Below are 15,909 nucleotides of genomic sequence, written 5' to 3'. Positions count from 1 at the left end.
CATCCGTGTATGATGCGCGGCTGCGTGATTTTCGCGCAGCCGCCATCATAGAGATGAGGCTAGCCGACGTCAGTCACTGTCCATGGTGCTGAAAGAGTTAACTGATCGGCAGTAACTCTTTCAGCACCCTCGACAGTGAATTCCGATCACCATATCGAGTAACCCGTTTAAAAAAACAGAGGTTCGTACTTACCGAGAACTTCCCGGCCGTTGCCTTGGTGACGCGTCCTTGGTGACGCGCCTCTCTTGACATCTGGCCCCACCTCCCTGGATGACGCGGCAGTCCATGTGACCGCTGCAGCCTGTGCTTGGCTTGTGATTGGCTGCAGCTGTCACTTGGACTGAATTGTCATCCCGGGAGGTCAGACTGGAGGAAGAAGCCGGGAGTTATCGGTAAGTCAGAACTTTTTTTTTTTTACACGTTCACGTATATTGGAATCGGAAGTCACTGTCCAGGGTGCTGAACCAGTTTAACTCTTTCAGCACCCTGCACAGTGACTGTCTTCTGCCGGGTTCGGTCAAAACGAGTTTGGCCGAACCCGGTAAAGTTCGGTTCGGTCATCTGTAAGACACTCCGTTCGGATGTTTGTAAACAGAAAAGCACGTGGTGCTTTTCTGTTTACATTCAGTTTGACAGCTCTTGCGCGAATCACGCAGTTCGCACGGAAGTGCTTCCGTGCGACCTTCGTGGTTTTCACGCACCCATTGACTTCAATGGGTGCGTGATGCGCGAAAAACGCAGATTTATAGAACATGTCGTGAGTTTTTTCAGCGCACTCACGCTGAGCAAAACTCACGGACTGTCTGCATGCCCCCATAGAGTAATATAGGTGCGTACGACACGCGTGAAAAGCACGCGCGTCGCACGCGCGTATATTACGCTCGTGTAAATGAGGCCTAAGTGTTTGGGCATCCACTTGACAAATGAAGTTTAATGTAGATAAATGTAAAGTTATGCATCTGGGCACCAACAATCTATACTGGAAGAGTCACTTGTTGAGAAGGATCTGGGTGTACTTATAGATCATAAACTAAATAACAGCATGCAATGTCAATCAGCTGCTTCAAAGCCCAGCAAGATATTGTCGTATATTAAAAGAGGCATGGACTCGCGGGACATGGATATAATATTACCACATTAGTGAGGCCTCATCTAGAATATGCAGTTCAGTTCTGGGCTCCAGTTCATAGAAAGGATGTCCTGTAGTTGGAAGAAATACAAAGAAGAGCAATGAAGCTAATAAGGGGCATGGAGAATCTAAGTTTTATGAGGAAAGATTAAAATAATTAAACCTATTTATCATTGAAAAGAGACGACTAAGCGTGGACATGATTAACTTTTATAAATATATTAATGCCACATACAAAAAATATAGTGAAATCCTGTTTTATGTAAAACCCCTGCAAAAAACAAGGGGGCACTCCCTCCATCTGGAGAAGAAAAGGATCAATCTGCAGAGGCGACAAGCCTTCTTTACTGTGAATCTATAGAATAGTCCACCTCAAGAGCAGGGACAATGGATGACTTTAAAAAAGGCTTAGATAATTTCCTAGAACAAAAAAATTTCAGCTCCTATGTCAATGTGTAGAAATTTTTCCGTTCCCTTTTCCCATTCCTTGGTTGAACTTGATGGACATGTGACTTTTTTTAACCATACTATCTATGTAACTGTGCTGGCATATATGCAGTGGGGGGAATGATTATGATGCAAGCGGTCACCAGTGCAGCCCTTTAGGACACTGATGGTCAAATTAGTAGATTTATGTGGACTTGTGTATAGCTGCCCCGGACCACCCCTATGCACCCATCAGCTTGTGCATACTCACCGTCGGTGTCCTCTGCCTCCTTCTGGCCAGCAAATGTACCAGGAATATTGCCCCAAGACTATCCCTGCATACCCTGAACTACATAAGGAACTCTGCTCACTTTCCCAGTGTGTGAGCAATGTTGTTTATAACTCAGTGTTAGCCTGCGAAGGTTTCGGATCCAGTTTCCTGAATCCTGTGTCTGGGACTAGTTCTGAATCCTGTGTCCGTGTCTAGTCCTGTATCCTGAGTCCTGTATCCTGAGTCCAGTGTACGTGACGAGTCTTGCATCCTGAATCCAATGTACGTTACCAGGGGCGTAACTAGGAAAGGCTGGGCCCCATAGCAAACTTTTGACTTGGCTCCCCTCCTAGGTGCCACATGCAGCCCCCCTTATAGATAGTGCCCCCCAGTAGATACTGCCCCCTATAGATTGTGCTATACAGCCCCCCTGTAGACAATGTCACACCCCACTTATAAATAGCACCCCCATAAAGCCCCCCTTGTATATAGTGCCACACAGCCCCCCTTAGTAGATAGAGTCACACATCCCCATGTAGATAGCTCCACACAGACCCCTGTAGATTCTGCCACACACAGCCCCCCTAGTAGATAGTGCCACACAGCCCCCCTAGTAGTGTTACACAGCTTCCCCATTATGTATAGTGCCACACAGCTCCCCCTCATGTATAGTGCCACTCAGCCCCCCCTGTATAGTGCCATGCAGCCCTCTGTTGTATATAATGTCACACAGCCCACTCTTGTATATAGTGCCACACAGCCCCCTCTAGTATATAGTGCCCCTTCCCCCTCTTGTATATAGTGCCACACAACCTCCCTTGTGGATAGTGCCACACAGTCCCCCTCCCTTCTAGATAGTGCCACACAGCCCCCCTGTATAGTGCCATACAGCCCCCTCTTGTATATAGTGCCACACAGCCCCCTCTTGTATATAGTGCTACACAGCCCCACTTGTATTTAGTGCCACACAGCTCCCCCTTGTATACAGTGCCACCCTGCTCCCCCCCTTGTAGTTAGTGCCACCCTGCTCCCCCATGTATATAGTGCCACCCTGTTTCCCCCTTGTATATAGTGCCACCCTGCTCCCACTTGTAGATAGTGCCACCCTACTCCCCCTTGTATATTGTGCCACCCTGCTCCCCCCTTGTATATAGTGCCACTCTGCTCTCCCCCTTGTATATAGTGTCACCCTGCTCCCCCATGTATATAATGTCACCCTGCCCCCTCCCCTTGCATATAGTGCCACCCTGCTCCCCCTTGTGTATATCATGCCACCCTGCTCCCCCTTGTATATAGTGCCACCCTGCTCCCCATTGTATATAGTGCCACCCTGCCCCCCTTGTATATAGTGCCACAAACCCCCCCCCCTCCGGATTGGGCGCATGCGCAGACCAGCATGATGCAGTGACGTCATATGCAGGCCTGCGCAGGGAGCCTTCCCAGTGCCTTATAGTCCTAACGTGGCCTGCAGCCTACAGTATTCATTTGTATCTGCATCCTGAGGACGCAGATACAAGTGAATGTGGCTGTCACTAGCACCGGAGGCCCTCTGGTGCTAACGACACCACTAGGCATGAGAGGCCCGTGCCATAAAGGTTAGTGGCCAGGCATGGCGGGCCCCATAGTGGCATCGCTACTGCTGTAGCAGCCATAGCGGCTGCTAGTGGTACCACCGGGCATTGGGGGCCGTGTCAGCCGGCGGCAAGGGCCGCCTCATGCCGCGAGCCCCGTAGCAGCTACTACGGCTGCTACAGCGATAATTACGCCACTGTACGTGACCAGTCCTGCATCCTGAGTCCAGTATCCGTGGCCAGTACTGCATCCTGAGTCCTGTGTCCGTGACTAGTACGGTATCCTGTTTCCAGTTATCCGTCACCAGCCTGCTTCCAGTTGTCCGACACCAGCCTGCTTCCAATTGTCTGGCACAAGCCAGCTTCCAGTAATCTGGCACCTGCCTGCTTCCAGTTATTCGGCACCAGCCTGCTTCCAGTTATTTGGCACTGGCTGCTTCCAATTATCCGGCACCATCCTGTTTCCAGTTATCCAGCACCAGAATGCTTCCAGTAATCTGCCACTAGTCTGTGTCCACTATCTGACTGTGTCCATCTGCCACCAAGGTACCATCAGTGGCGGATCCCCATATGTCCGTTATGGACAGCCACCCGGGACCCAAAAACCACATCGCAGTTTTGTCACGTTTTTGTCGTGAATCGCGGAAAAACAAAGCTGAAGGACCCTGCACTCAATTGTATCCATGTCTTCAACTGTATCCGAGGCCTGCATCATCAAAGAGGATGGTGCTGGAACAGGGACAGGTAAGTGTGGCACTAACTACAGGGGTGGCGCCATCTACAGGGGGGGTGCTATCTACAGGGTGGCTTTGTGACTTTATCTACAGGGGGGCTGTTTGGTGCTATCTAAAAGGGGGAATGATGCTATCTATGGGGGTGGTGTTATCTACAGGGGGTGTGTGTGTGGCACTATCTACAGGCGGGCTGTATAGCACTATTTACAGAAGGGATGTGGCACTATCTATAGGGGTGTGGCACTATTTATAGGGGGCTGTATGGCACTATCTCCAGGGAATCTGTGTGACGCTATCTATAGGGGGGCTGTGTGTGAGGCTAGCTACAGGGCAGTGTGTGATACTATCTACAGGGGGTGTGCAGCACTATCTACAGGGCAGGGTCTTGCCCTCTCTACAGGGGCTGTGTGTGGCGCTATTTACAGGGGGGTGTAATGCTATCCACAGGGGCTGTGTGATGCTATCTACAGTGGCTTTCTGTGGTGCTATCTACTGGGGGAACTGTGTATGTGGCGCTTTACTTTACAGTGTTTGGATGATATCTTGATCTACTCACTTGACCTGTCGCGTTTAAGGGGGAACAACCTTTACACCAAATTTGAAAAGTGTGTGTTCGAAAATAAATCCTTGTCCTTCCTGGAGTATATCAGGATCATGGACTCCAGATGCATCCAGAAAAAGTAAGGTCGGAACCTAGATTGGCCTCGTCCCCAAGGTCTCCGTGCTTTAAAGAGGTTCCTGGGATTTGCAAATTTCTATCATCCTTTTATCCCTAAATTATTGTCACTGACTGCTCCTATCTCTGCCCTCCTTAAAAAAAGGGCGAACGAAAAAAGTTGGACCCCTGAAGCAGAATCTGCATTCAGTAGGCTTAAAAGGTCCTTTACTTCTCCCTCCGTTCTTCGTGATCTAGATGTTTCCCAACAGTTCTCATTGGAGGTTGATGCCTCTTCCGTTGGTGCTGGGGCAGTTCTCTTTCAGACAAACTCTGAAGGAAAAGCTGTCCCCTGTGGCCTATTCTCTAAACTCTTCCCTGCAGTAGAAAGGAGCTACTTAATTGGAGACCGTGAGCTTTTGGCCATGATATCGAGGAGTGGATGCATTTATTAGAATGTTCTGCACATCCAGTAGTCATCTACACTGATTACAAGAACCTCACCTACTTACAGTCGGCACAGCGTCTGAACTCATGTCAAGCTGTAATCTCCGTGGCATCAGCTCCAATCCCCCCCTGACAGCCGCAGCCACGAGTCGGCAAGCGCTGGCCCCAGCCTCCTCCTCAGGAGACGCCAGCGCTCGCTTCCACTCACCTCAGCCGGATCCCGCACCGGACCTTTGATGAACTTTGAACCCGTGAGTACCCTGGACTATAAGGGGTCCAGCCCTCTGCTTCTATGCCTGAGTGTTGTTGATGTTTCCTAAGTTTGTCTAAGTGATGGCCTCCTAGTGTTTTCCTGTTCCTGTTCCCAGCATTCCATACTATCCTGGTCGAGCACTTTGCTGTGCCTAAGTCGTGTTATGCTGTATCCCACGCCTGACCTGCTTCACCTCGCCTGACGTCTACCTGCTGCCTAGTCCAAGTCAAGCCTGCCTTGCTGCTGTCTGAGCTGCCACAGGTACCTATACGAACTATAGACATTCACCTGCACCCTGTTGGACAGCTGCCTTACCGCCAAGGCGGTACGGCCCAGTGCGTCCACAGACCCTTCGTGACACAAGCCAGGTGGTCACTTTTCTTCGCCAGATTCAATTTTCAACTCTATTTCCGTCCAGCCGAGAAAAATGTTAACGCTGATGCTCTTTCTCGTTCTTTTGAAACAGATAACCTATCATTAACCCTTCCTGCATTATTCCGGCTAACCCTTTGCAGAACAAAGACATTCCTCCTGGGAAAAAAAATGTTGTCCTACAGACAGCGGAACAATTCTTGCCTGGAGTTACAACTGCAAGTTGGCAGGTCAATCGGGCATTCGTAAAACTCGGGACTTGATCTCTCGTCATTGTTGTTAGGCCACGCTACATAAAGATATTTTGGACTATGTCTATTCTTGTACCAAATGTGCCCAAAATAAAGTTTCTCATTCCAAATCTGCGGGCTTACTCCAAACTCTGCCAGTTCCAAACAGCCCCTGGCAACACATTGCCATGGATTTTAATTCTGATCTTCCTTCCTCTGATGGTTGCATCACAATTTGGGTTATTGTTAATCGTTTCTCCAAAATGGCACAGTTTGTTCCTCTATCCGGCCTCTGTTCCTCTGATCAGGGCGTCCAATTCACATCCAATTTCTGGCCCTGTGTAAACTTCTGGATGTGAAATTTGACACTTCATCCGCATACCAACCGCAATCCAACGGCCAAATTCAACTAATTAAACAAATTTTCTCTGTCACTTTATATCTGTTCAACATGACAACTGAGGACAACTGCTTCCATGGGCTGAATTTTCACATAATAATCACGCGAGTGAATCTACTGCTACCTCTCCATTTTTTTATTGTCTACAGCCAACACCCTTGTGTCCCTCTTCTGGTGCCTGCTTCATCTCAAGTTTCTGCAGCTAATGTTTCTTACGGAAATTTTCTCCAGATCTGGCAGCAAACTAGTCTACGATCATGCAGACAGTGGATCGCATGAAGAAGTACGCTGATAGGAAAAGAAGGCCGTCTCCCCAGTTCCTTTCCGGTGTAAAGGTCTGGTTATCTTCTAAGAATAAAGATTTTAAACTCTTAAAATAATAAAAGTTTTGGGACACTTATCAATGGAATTATCAGCGTGGCTGTGCCTAATAGATTGGAATTACTAACCTAGAGACCGATCCTCTTTAAGCTTGACTTCCTATTATAATTGTTTTTAGGAAAGATATATAAGTTTAAATCTTGTCAATAATCAGATGTGGGTGTTCAATTTTCCACTGTGGGGCAGTGATACATTTTCCTGCTTCAGCCACTAAGTGATCCAATGTAAATGCAGCTGTATGCTACTTTTATTGAAATCAATAGGAGATGTATAAGACCATGTTCACACGTAACATGTCATGATCTGTGGGTATGTGGACCCACTGGGCCTTACCGCTGTAGTGGGATAGCAGCTGGCCAACAGAGTACCAAGTCAATATATAAATAGTCCAAGCCAAAGGGTACCTGTAGTGGTTCAGACAGTAGCAACAGCTAGGCATAGATGGAACCTTGACAGCAGATACCAGACGTGGTGTAACACAGCAGGCGGAACCGGTGGCACAACATGACTCCAACAGGTTTAAGGCTCACGAACAATTAGCACGGGAATACAGGTAGCAGGGCACGGGAACAACAGGAACAGGATAACACTAAGGGACAATTTACAAAACTAACATAGGAAAACACAACAATGTTCAGGCAATGAGCAAAGGCCGGGCACGAGCGTGCGCGCACCCTACGGGACACAGTGGACCGGAGCGTAAGTGAGTGCCGGCGTCTCCTGGGGAGGAAATGCGGGCCAGTGCTCACAGATCCATGGCTGCGGCCGTCGGGGAGGTAAGTAATCCCTATGGTCCGCGGCCATGGGCGCAACAGTATCCCCCCTCTTACCCCCCTCTTCTTGGGGCCAGAGCAAGAGAGGAACTTCTTAATGAGGGCAGGGGCATTGAGGTTCTCTTCTGGCTCCCAGGACCTCTCCTCTGGACCAAACCCCTTCCAATCCACCAAATAAAAAGTTCTGCCTCCTACTTTTTTGAAGTCCAGGATCTCCTTAACCTCAAATACATCGGAAGAACCGCTGGGAGCAACTGCAGAGCTAGGCATTTTTGTGTAGCGGTTGAGGACCACAGGCTTCGGGAGGGACACATGAAAGGAGTTGGGGATCCTGAGGGTGGGAGGCAGGCGAAGCTTGTAGGAGACAGGGTTGATTTGATGTAGGATCTTAAAAGGTCAGAGGAACCTAGGAGCAAACTTGTACGAAGGTAACTTTAGACGGATATTCCTTGAGGACAGCCAGACTTTGGTACCCGGAAGTTACTGAGGCGGCTATCTTCTTCTAGTATCTGCCTTTCGCTTCATGCGGACGACCGCCAGCAGAATAGAAGACCGGGTTTGCTGCCTGATCTGTAAAAAAAGTCCCTGAATGCAGAGTCAGCTGCGGGCACCTGGGACGTAGCTGAAACAGGAAGTGGAATTCGTGAATGTTGGCCGTAGACAATGAAGAATGGTGTAGAAGCAGTGGACTCACTTGTGTGGTTGTTGTATGAGAACTCGGCCCAAGGAAGAATCTGTACCCAGTCATCATGCTGCATGGAGATGAAGTGTCGTAGATAATTCTCCATGATTTGGTTAATCCTCTCGACTTGACCATTGGACTGGGGATGGTAGGAAGATGTGATGGGTGAAGAGGTTAACCAGTCGAGAAGCAGAAGGTAGGCCTGTCAGCGGAACAAAATGAGCCATTTTTGAGAACCAGTCCACCACCACCCAGACCGTATTGCACCCAGCAGAGGAAGGAAGGTCTGTCACAAAGTCCATTGCTATATGCTGCCAGGGAGCATTGGGCACAGGCAGAGGTTGGAGCAGACTAGCAGGCTTGCAGTGGGCAACCTTTTTGGCAGCACACACAGTGCAGGATGAGACAAAGTCCTCAATATCTTTGGGCAGAGTGGGCCACCAGAAATGACGGGCAATCAGATCTCGGGTTTTACGAGCACCAGCGTGCCCAGCCATTTTAGAGCTGTGCCCTCAGAGAAGGATTCTCCTCCTGTCTGCCAGGCGCACAAATGTCCTCCCCGGAGGGCTGTCTCTAATTTGTAGAGGATTAACAGAAATAATACAGGACGGATCAATGATACTTTGCGGAGACTCCACGGTGTCCTCTTTTTCGAACAACCTGGAAAAGGCATCGGCCCTCACATTTTTGTCTGCAGTACGGTAGTGGAGCACAAAATGGAACCGGCTTGAAGGAGGTTCAGCCATTGGGCCGACTGGAGATAGGTGAGGTTCTTGTGGTCATGTATATATCAGGATGGGGTAGATGTCTCCACTCCTCCAGAGCCAATTTTATGGCCAGTAACTCCCGATCACCAAAAGAGTAATTGTGCTCTGCAGGAGAAAAAAGTCTACAATAATAGTCACATAGCCCTCCCTTTGGAACCTCTCTGGAACAGAAGTGCACGAAAACTGTCGAGATACATCAGGATGATGGAGGGTTGAGGCTGACATGAAGGCACTCTTAAGGCTATTACATGCAGATTCTGCCTCTGGAGTCCACAGATTGCCTTGGCGTTCATACCTTTTTTGGTGGGGGTAGAGATGGGAGCAGTCAGTGAACAGAAGTTTGGGATCAACTGCCGGTAGAAGTTGGCAAATCTAAAAAAACACTGTATGGACCTCAAGCCTTGAGGGCGTGGCCATTCTAGGACGGATTTTACCTTCTCAGGATCCACCTTGAGGCCTTGATCTGAGATGATGTAGCCCAGGAAGGGTAGAGAATTTTTCTCAAACATGCACTTCTCCAGCTTGGCATACAGGCAATTCTCCCTTAATCGCAGCAGAACTTGACGGACATGTCTCAGATGAGTCGTCGGATCTGGAGAAAAAATCCAAATGTCATCGAGATAGACCACAACACAGATATAGAGGAGATCTCGGAAGATGTCATTGACAAACTTTTGCAAGACCGCTGGAGATTTACACAGACCAAAGGGCATTACCAGGTATTCATAGTGCCCAACTCGGGTGTTGAATGCCGTCTTCCATTGGTCACCCTGGTGGATCCGGATCCAGTTGTAAGCCCCACACAGGTCTAGTTTAGAGAAAATCTTGGCTCCTTGTATGCGGTCAAATAGTTCATAAATTAGTGGCAACGCATATTTGTTCTTGATAGTGATTTGATTGAGGCCCCCGGTAGTCGATGCAAAGCCGAAGAAATGTATTTTTCTTTTTGACTAAGAAGAACTCGGCCCTGGCCGGGGAGGAGGATTTTTGTATGAAACCCGTCTCCAGATTCTCCTTGATATAGGCTGACATAGACTGAGTCTCTGGCAAGGAGCTTAGCAAGACATTCTGCCTGTTTGCCACCCAAGCGTCCCACCAGGCCTCAAGAACTAGGTGACTCTCACAGAAGCCAAAAGCAAAGGATGCAAGGGAGGTGAGTGTCACGGTCTGTTGGTATGTGGACCCACTGGGCCGTACCGCCGTAGCGGGATAGCAGCTGGCCAACAGAGTACCATGTCAATATATAAATAGTCGAAGCACAAGGGTACCTGTAGTGGTTCAAACTGTAGCAACCGCTAGGCACAGATGGGACCTTGACAGCAGACACCAGACATGGTGTAACACAGCAAGCGGAACCGGTGGCACAACACGACTCCAACAGGTTTAAGGCACAGGAACAAATAGCATGGGTGACAGGTAGCAGGGCACGGGAACAACGGGAGCAGGATAACACTAAGGGACCATTTGCAAGACTAACATAGGAAATCACAACAATGTTCAGGCAATGAGTAAAGGGGCAGGGCCCTTCTTATAGTCCAGGGTGATCATGGGCTAATTAATAATAATTCCCATGTGCGCGCTGGCCCTTAAAGGCCAGGCACGAGCATGCGTGCGCACCCTACAGGACACAGTGGACTAGAGTGGAAGTGAGCGCTGGCGTATCCTGAGGAGGAGATATGGGCAAGCGCTCACAGTTCCATGGCTGCGGCCGTCGGAGGGTGAGTAATTCCAACGGTCCGCGGCCATGGACGCTACATAGCATAAACACTGCAATATTTCCAATTGGATTTTCTGTGAGGAGATTATGCACCATTTTCGCAAGAGAAATTGACAAGCTGCAGATTGAGAATCCACATCGGAAGTCAATCTCGCACTTCTTTTCTACATTTTTTTTTTCCGTGGTGTGTTAATGAGACTGGTTCAAATCTTATCCCATTTGCTGCTACTGTAATACACTGCGGAATGTTCGCACAGAAAATCCGGTCAGAAATTTTCATCAGACTGTGTCTAGGAGAATAGAAAATCAGTGCTTGGTGATGAAGAGGCAGTGTCACAACTGTGGGGTATGTGGAACCACTGGGCCACTCTGCCATAGCAGAGTAGCAGCTGGCCAAACAAGAGTCAATAATGGTCTTTAGGACAAGAATACCTGGATAGATAACTTGTTCCAGGCTATCGGAAGCTGGCTTCTACCGAACTATCGGAAGCTGACTTGTGCTAGACTATCGGAAGCTGGCTTGTGCCGGACTATCGGAAGCTGGCTTGTGCGGGACAACAGGACATCTCGGATACAGGACATGGATAGTGAAGTCATCTCAGACACTGGACTTGGCAAGGACACCGGACACGGATAGTGCAGTCATCTCGGACACTGGACTTGGCTTGAACACTGGACACGGATGGTGCAGTTGTCTCGAACAATAAACTTGGCAAGGACACCGGACACAGATAGTGTAGTCGTCTCGAAAACTTGACTTGGCTCAGATCCTGGCAAGGACACCAGACACGGATACTGGATACGTGATGCAGGATACAGCTAGGGAACATTTGCATACAAATAACTGGGTAAGACACAACATTGTTCAGGCAATAAGGAAGTGAGTAGAATTCCTTTTAAAGTCCAGGGTGTGCTGGGAAAGGTTGGGGGTCAATATTCCTGGTGCGTGCACTGGCCATTTAAGAATGGGGTGAGCGAGCGCGCACGCACCCTATGGACACAGAGCAGAAGAGAGAGCAGAGTGCGCCGGCGTCTAAGAGCAGGGAGACGCCGGCGCAGAGAACAACGAGACTGGAGTGAGTGAGACAAGCGGCCGCCAGTGCTACAGTCAGCGTGAGCATGCTTGACTGTTTCTGCATCTCACATAGACCTTAGAGAATGACCAGGCATGGTGCAAATGGGTAGCATACACCTCTTTTCTTGAAATTGATAGGGTCTCAGACCCCACCAATAACACTTTTTTTGGCCATCAAATATATTTCATAGTTATAGCGGTAAAAAAAAGACATACGTTATGTCTATTAAGTTCAATCAAGTGATGGGAGAAAGGGAACGGATGGAAGAAACTATAACATTTTACCCCTATTGATCCAGAGGAAGGTTTTAAAAAAAAAAGTTAACAAATACAATAATAACAACCCATAAGGCATTAACCTATCCTCCCTAAAAAGGAATAATTCCCTCCTGATCCCAAGTGGCAATCCAACTGGATTAACATTTAAACAAGAATTCTACACATTGACATAGGTGCTGATATTTTTTTGTTCTAAGAAATGATCTAAGCCTTTTTTATAGCCATGTATCGTTCCTGCTGTGACCAGCTCCTGCGGTCGGCTATTCCATAGATTCACAGTTCTCACAGTAATGAAGTCTTGTCGTCTCTGGTGATTGAACCTTTCTGTCTCCAGACGGAGGAAGTGCCCCTCTGGTCTTTCTAAAAGATTTCACATTGAACAGGTTCTTACCATATTTTTTTGTTTGGGCCATTCATATATTTAAACAAATTACTCATGTTCCCTCTTAGTGGTCTTTTTTCAAGGCTAAATAGGTTTAATTCTTTTAATCTTTCCTCATAACTTAGATTCTCCATGCCCCTTATTAGCTTCGTTGCTCTTCTTTGTCTTTTTTCCAACTCCAGGGCATCCTTTCTATGAACTGGAGCCCAGAACTGAACTGCATATTCTAGATGAGGCCTCACTAATGCTTTGTAAAGTGGTAATATTACATCCCTGTCCCGCGAGTCCATGCCTCTTTTAATACATAACAATATCTTGCTGGCCTTTGAAGCCGCTAATTGACATTGAGCTCCTTATTTTTTTGTGGACAAAAGAAAGTGTACTGGGAACAACGCTAAGTGCTGCATGTAAACCAAGTCCAGATTAGAAGTGTGAAGTCCAGAAGCTGTCTGAAAGTGAACCTAAATGCAGATTTCTTCATATAATGGTTTTATCAGAAATACTCCCTGTCAGGCAGGTGTGATCTCAGAATAAGGGCTTTATTGCTATGGACAGGATGACCGCTATAAGGGATGCATGGGTAGCAGTTACACCCTCTGCTACATAAGACAACAGTATTATGAATGCCACATGCTAGATGGATGTCCATTACTGATTTTGTTTTGGGGCCAAAGAGCTTCAAGTTACATCTTGGGTTACGGGATTTTCATATCCCTGTTTTCAAAGACATAGAACACATAATCAGTAAGGCATTTATAGGGGCCTATATTGAGCTTTTCTCTGTGTGAGGATGAGCACATTCTCTGTTGCCTTAATATAGTCTTAGAAGTGGTTCCAAAAGGAAACTTTACTTTAAGAACAGTTAATTGTACCAGCATCCTAATATAAGAGTGTGCTACCTTATATAAAAAAAAAAGAGTCAGATCTCCTGGTAACCTGTTACACCCCTTGTTTGAACCAAACAGTTTTGTTGTGGTCACTGCTGGTTTTGAGCTGCTTTTCAACTCTAGTAAGGCTTATCCATCAGGTTATCATGGTCTATATGTGACGATTTTCATTTATTGACTTTACTGGGATAAAACCAAGATATAATAACATGCATTTAAATGCAGGGCCGCAATTGAAATATCAATGCCCGATTCAGCAAAATGGTCAGGAATCCCTGAGGCCTGCCATATATCTCAAATACTCCATCTAATACTAATAATAATAAACATTTAGTGAACATCTGGGGAAACGTGTTGGGGGGGGGGGCTGTGATAGCATAATCAGAATGCAGCATATTATCTGGAAATGTTTTGGCCCCATATGGGCAAATGGTCAGGGACCCTGTATTGTCTATTATGGTAAATAACCTCCATCATTGTGTACATTGTGTACATTGTGTACATTTGGTGGACTGTTATTTATACTACTGATTTTGAAATGAAGGGGGGTTGGGGATAATAGGATCAGGATCTTTATTCAGCTTCTCATGCACATTCTATATATTTATTGGGTCTAAGAGAAAGGGGGAACAGAATACTAATTGGGCACTTCGCATTTATTTTTATGGGAACCAAGAATGCACAATATTATCTAAAATTTTATTTTACAAGTTCAAATCTGCAGATCCCATGCAGCTGTAAGGTGTGTGTGTGGGGGGGGGGGGAGTTTTTCCACTCTCTGTGTTATGTTTTGCAGCAGTCAACGCCCAGGAGTATGTTAAAGAGGCTCTGTCACCAGATTTTGCAACCCCTATCTGCTATTGCAGCAGATCGGCGCTGCAATGTAGATTACAGTAACGTTTTTATTTTTTTAAAACAAGCATTTTTGGCCAAGTTATGACCATTTTCGTATTTATGCAAATGAGGCTTGCAAAAGTACAACTGGGCGTGTTGAAAAGTAAAAGTACAACTGGGCGTGTATTATGTGCGTACATCGGGGCGTGTTTACTACTTTTACTAGCTGGGCGTTCTGATGAGAAGTATCATCCACTTCTCTTCACAACGCCCAGCTTCTGGCAGTGCAGATCTGTGACGTCACTCACAGGTCCTGCATCGTGTCGGCACCAGAGGCTACAGTTGATTCTGCAGCAGCATCAGCATTTGCAGGTAAGTAGCTACATCGACTTACCTGCAAACGCCGATGCTGCTGCAGAATCATCTGTAGCCTCTGGTGCCGATGTGTCCTCGCTCGTCTGACACGATGCAGGACCTGTGAGTGACGTCACAGCGTGATCTCTGGAGAACACGGCTGTGTCTGCACTGCCAGAAGCTGGGCGTTGTGAAGAGAAGTGGATGATACTTCTCATCAGAACGGCCAGCTAGTAAAAGTAGTAAACACGCCCCGATGTACGCACATAATACACGCCCACTTGGACTTTTACTTTTCATCACGCCCAGTTGTACTTTTGCAAGCCTCATTTGCATAAATACGAAAATGGTCATAACTTGGCCAAAAATGCTCGTTTTTTAAAAATAAAAACCTTACTGTAATCTACATTGCAGCGCCGGTCTGCTGCAATAGCAGATAGGGGTTGCAAAATCTGGTGACAGAGCCTCTTTAAGTGTGGACTGTCTCTTTAAATATCAATGCTTGTTCTACTATTTCCGTTAACAGAAGAAAGAGCTGTGGTTATGTGGTTATCGTGTGTGTGTGTGTGTGCGCGCGCGCGTGTGTGTGTGTGTGTGTGTGTGTGTGTGTGTGTATATAGTAGGCCTGGGGCTGGGAAAGTACTGAAGGGGGCGTATTTCTCAACTGGCTGGTTAAGATAGGCGAGATGAGGCATCCAGGAAAGTTGGGTTTGTCAGCAAGACATAATTTAATGAGGCTTTATGTTAAGTCTGTTTTCCGGGCCTGGATTTTTATGGATTGGCAGGTAGGATTGGTAGAGAGACTTGTCATACCTTTGCCGCTCCAGTACAGAGTTTCCCCTATACCCATTCAGTACAAGTGTGGTAACTGGGCTATGTAGGACTGCAGTGAATACAGTCCAATGTCAGAGCCTGGGAATCCACATAAGGATAGTGTGGAAAGCCTGATCCAAGGAACAGAGTACTTATGGTCTACTGTAGGTGAGGAAACCTGCTGTTTAGTTAGTGCCCAGATGGGGCAAGTTTTTATTTTGTTTATATGCTGTAAGTCTTATATGCTGGATAAGCAACTTTTGGACTTCAATAAAAGCCACATTTGGACTATTAAAGAGACACAGCTACTGCATATTTTGATCTTTGTGTCCATGTAAAAAAAATTTTTTACATGCGGACTGGCAATGGTGGCTCACTCACTATTGTGCTGGTGCTGGGAGATTTGGCTTGGACGCCATCTTGCGTGTGGACACGATGTTGGCACAAGTTGGGGGTGGCACTCAGGTTATAAAAAG

At 47.1% G+C, this 15,909-nt stretch overlaps 1 protein-coding gene across 1 annotated transcript in view; it reads left to right on the top strand.

Moving 5' to 3' along the window:
- LOC142664504 (uncharacterized) overlaps positions 1–15,909 on the top strand; it is an 85,997-nt gene that overhangs the window by 37,304 nt on the left and 32,784 nt on the right. The window lies entirely within an intron of this gene.

The sequence above is a fragment of the Rhinoderma darwinii genome, chromosome 12, assembly GCF_050947455.1.
Source record: "Rhinoderma darwinii isolate aRhiDar2 chromosome 12, aRhiDar2.hap1, whole genome shotgun sequence".
Taxonomy (NCBI): Eukaryota; Metazoa; Chordata; class Amphibia; order Anura; family Rhinodermatidae; genus Rhinoderma; species Rhinoderma darwinii.
The sequence above is the reverse complement of the archived record's forward strand: the minus strand, read 5'-3'. Positions and strand labels throughout refer to the sequence as shown.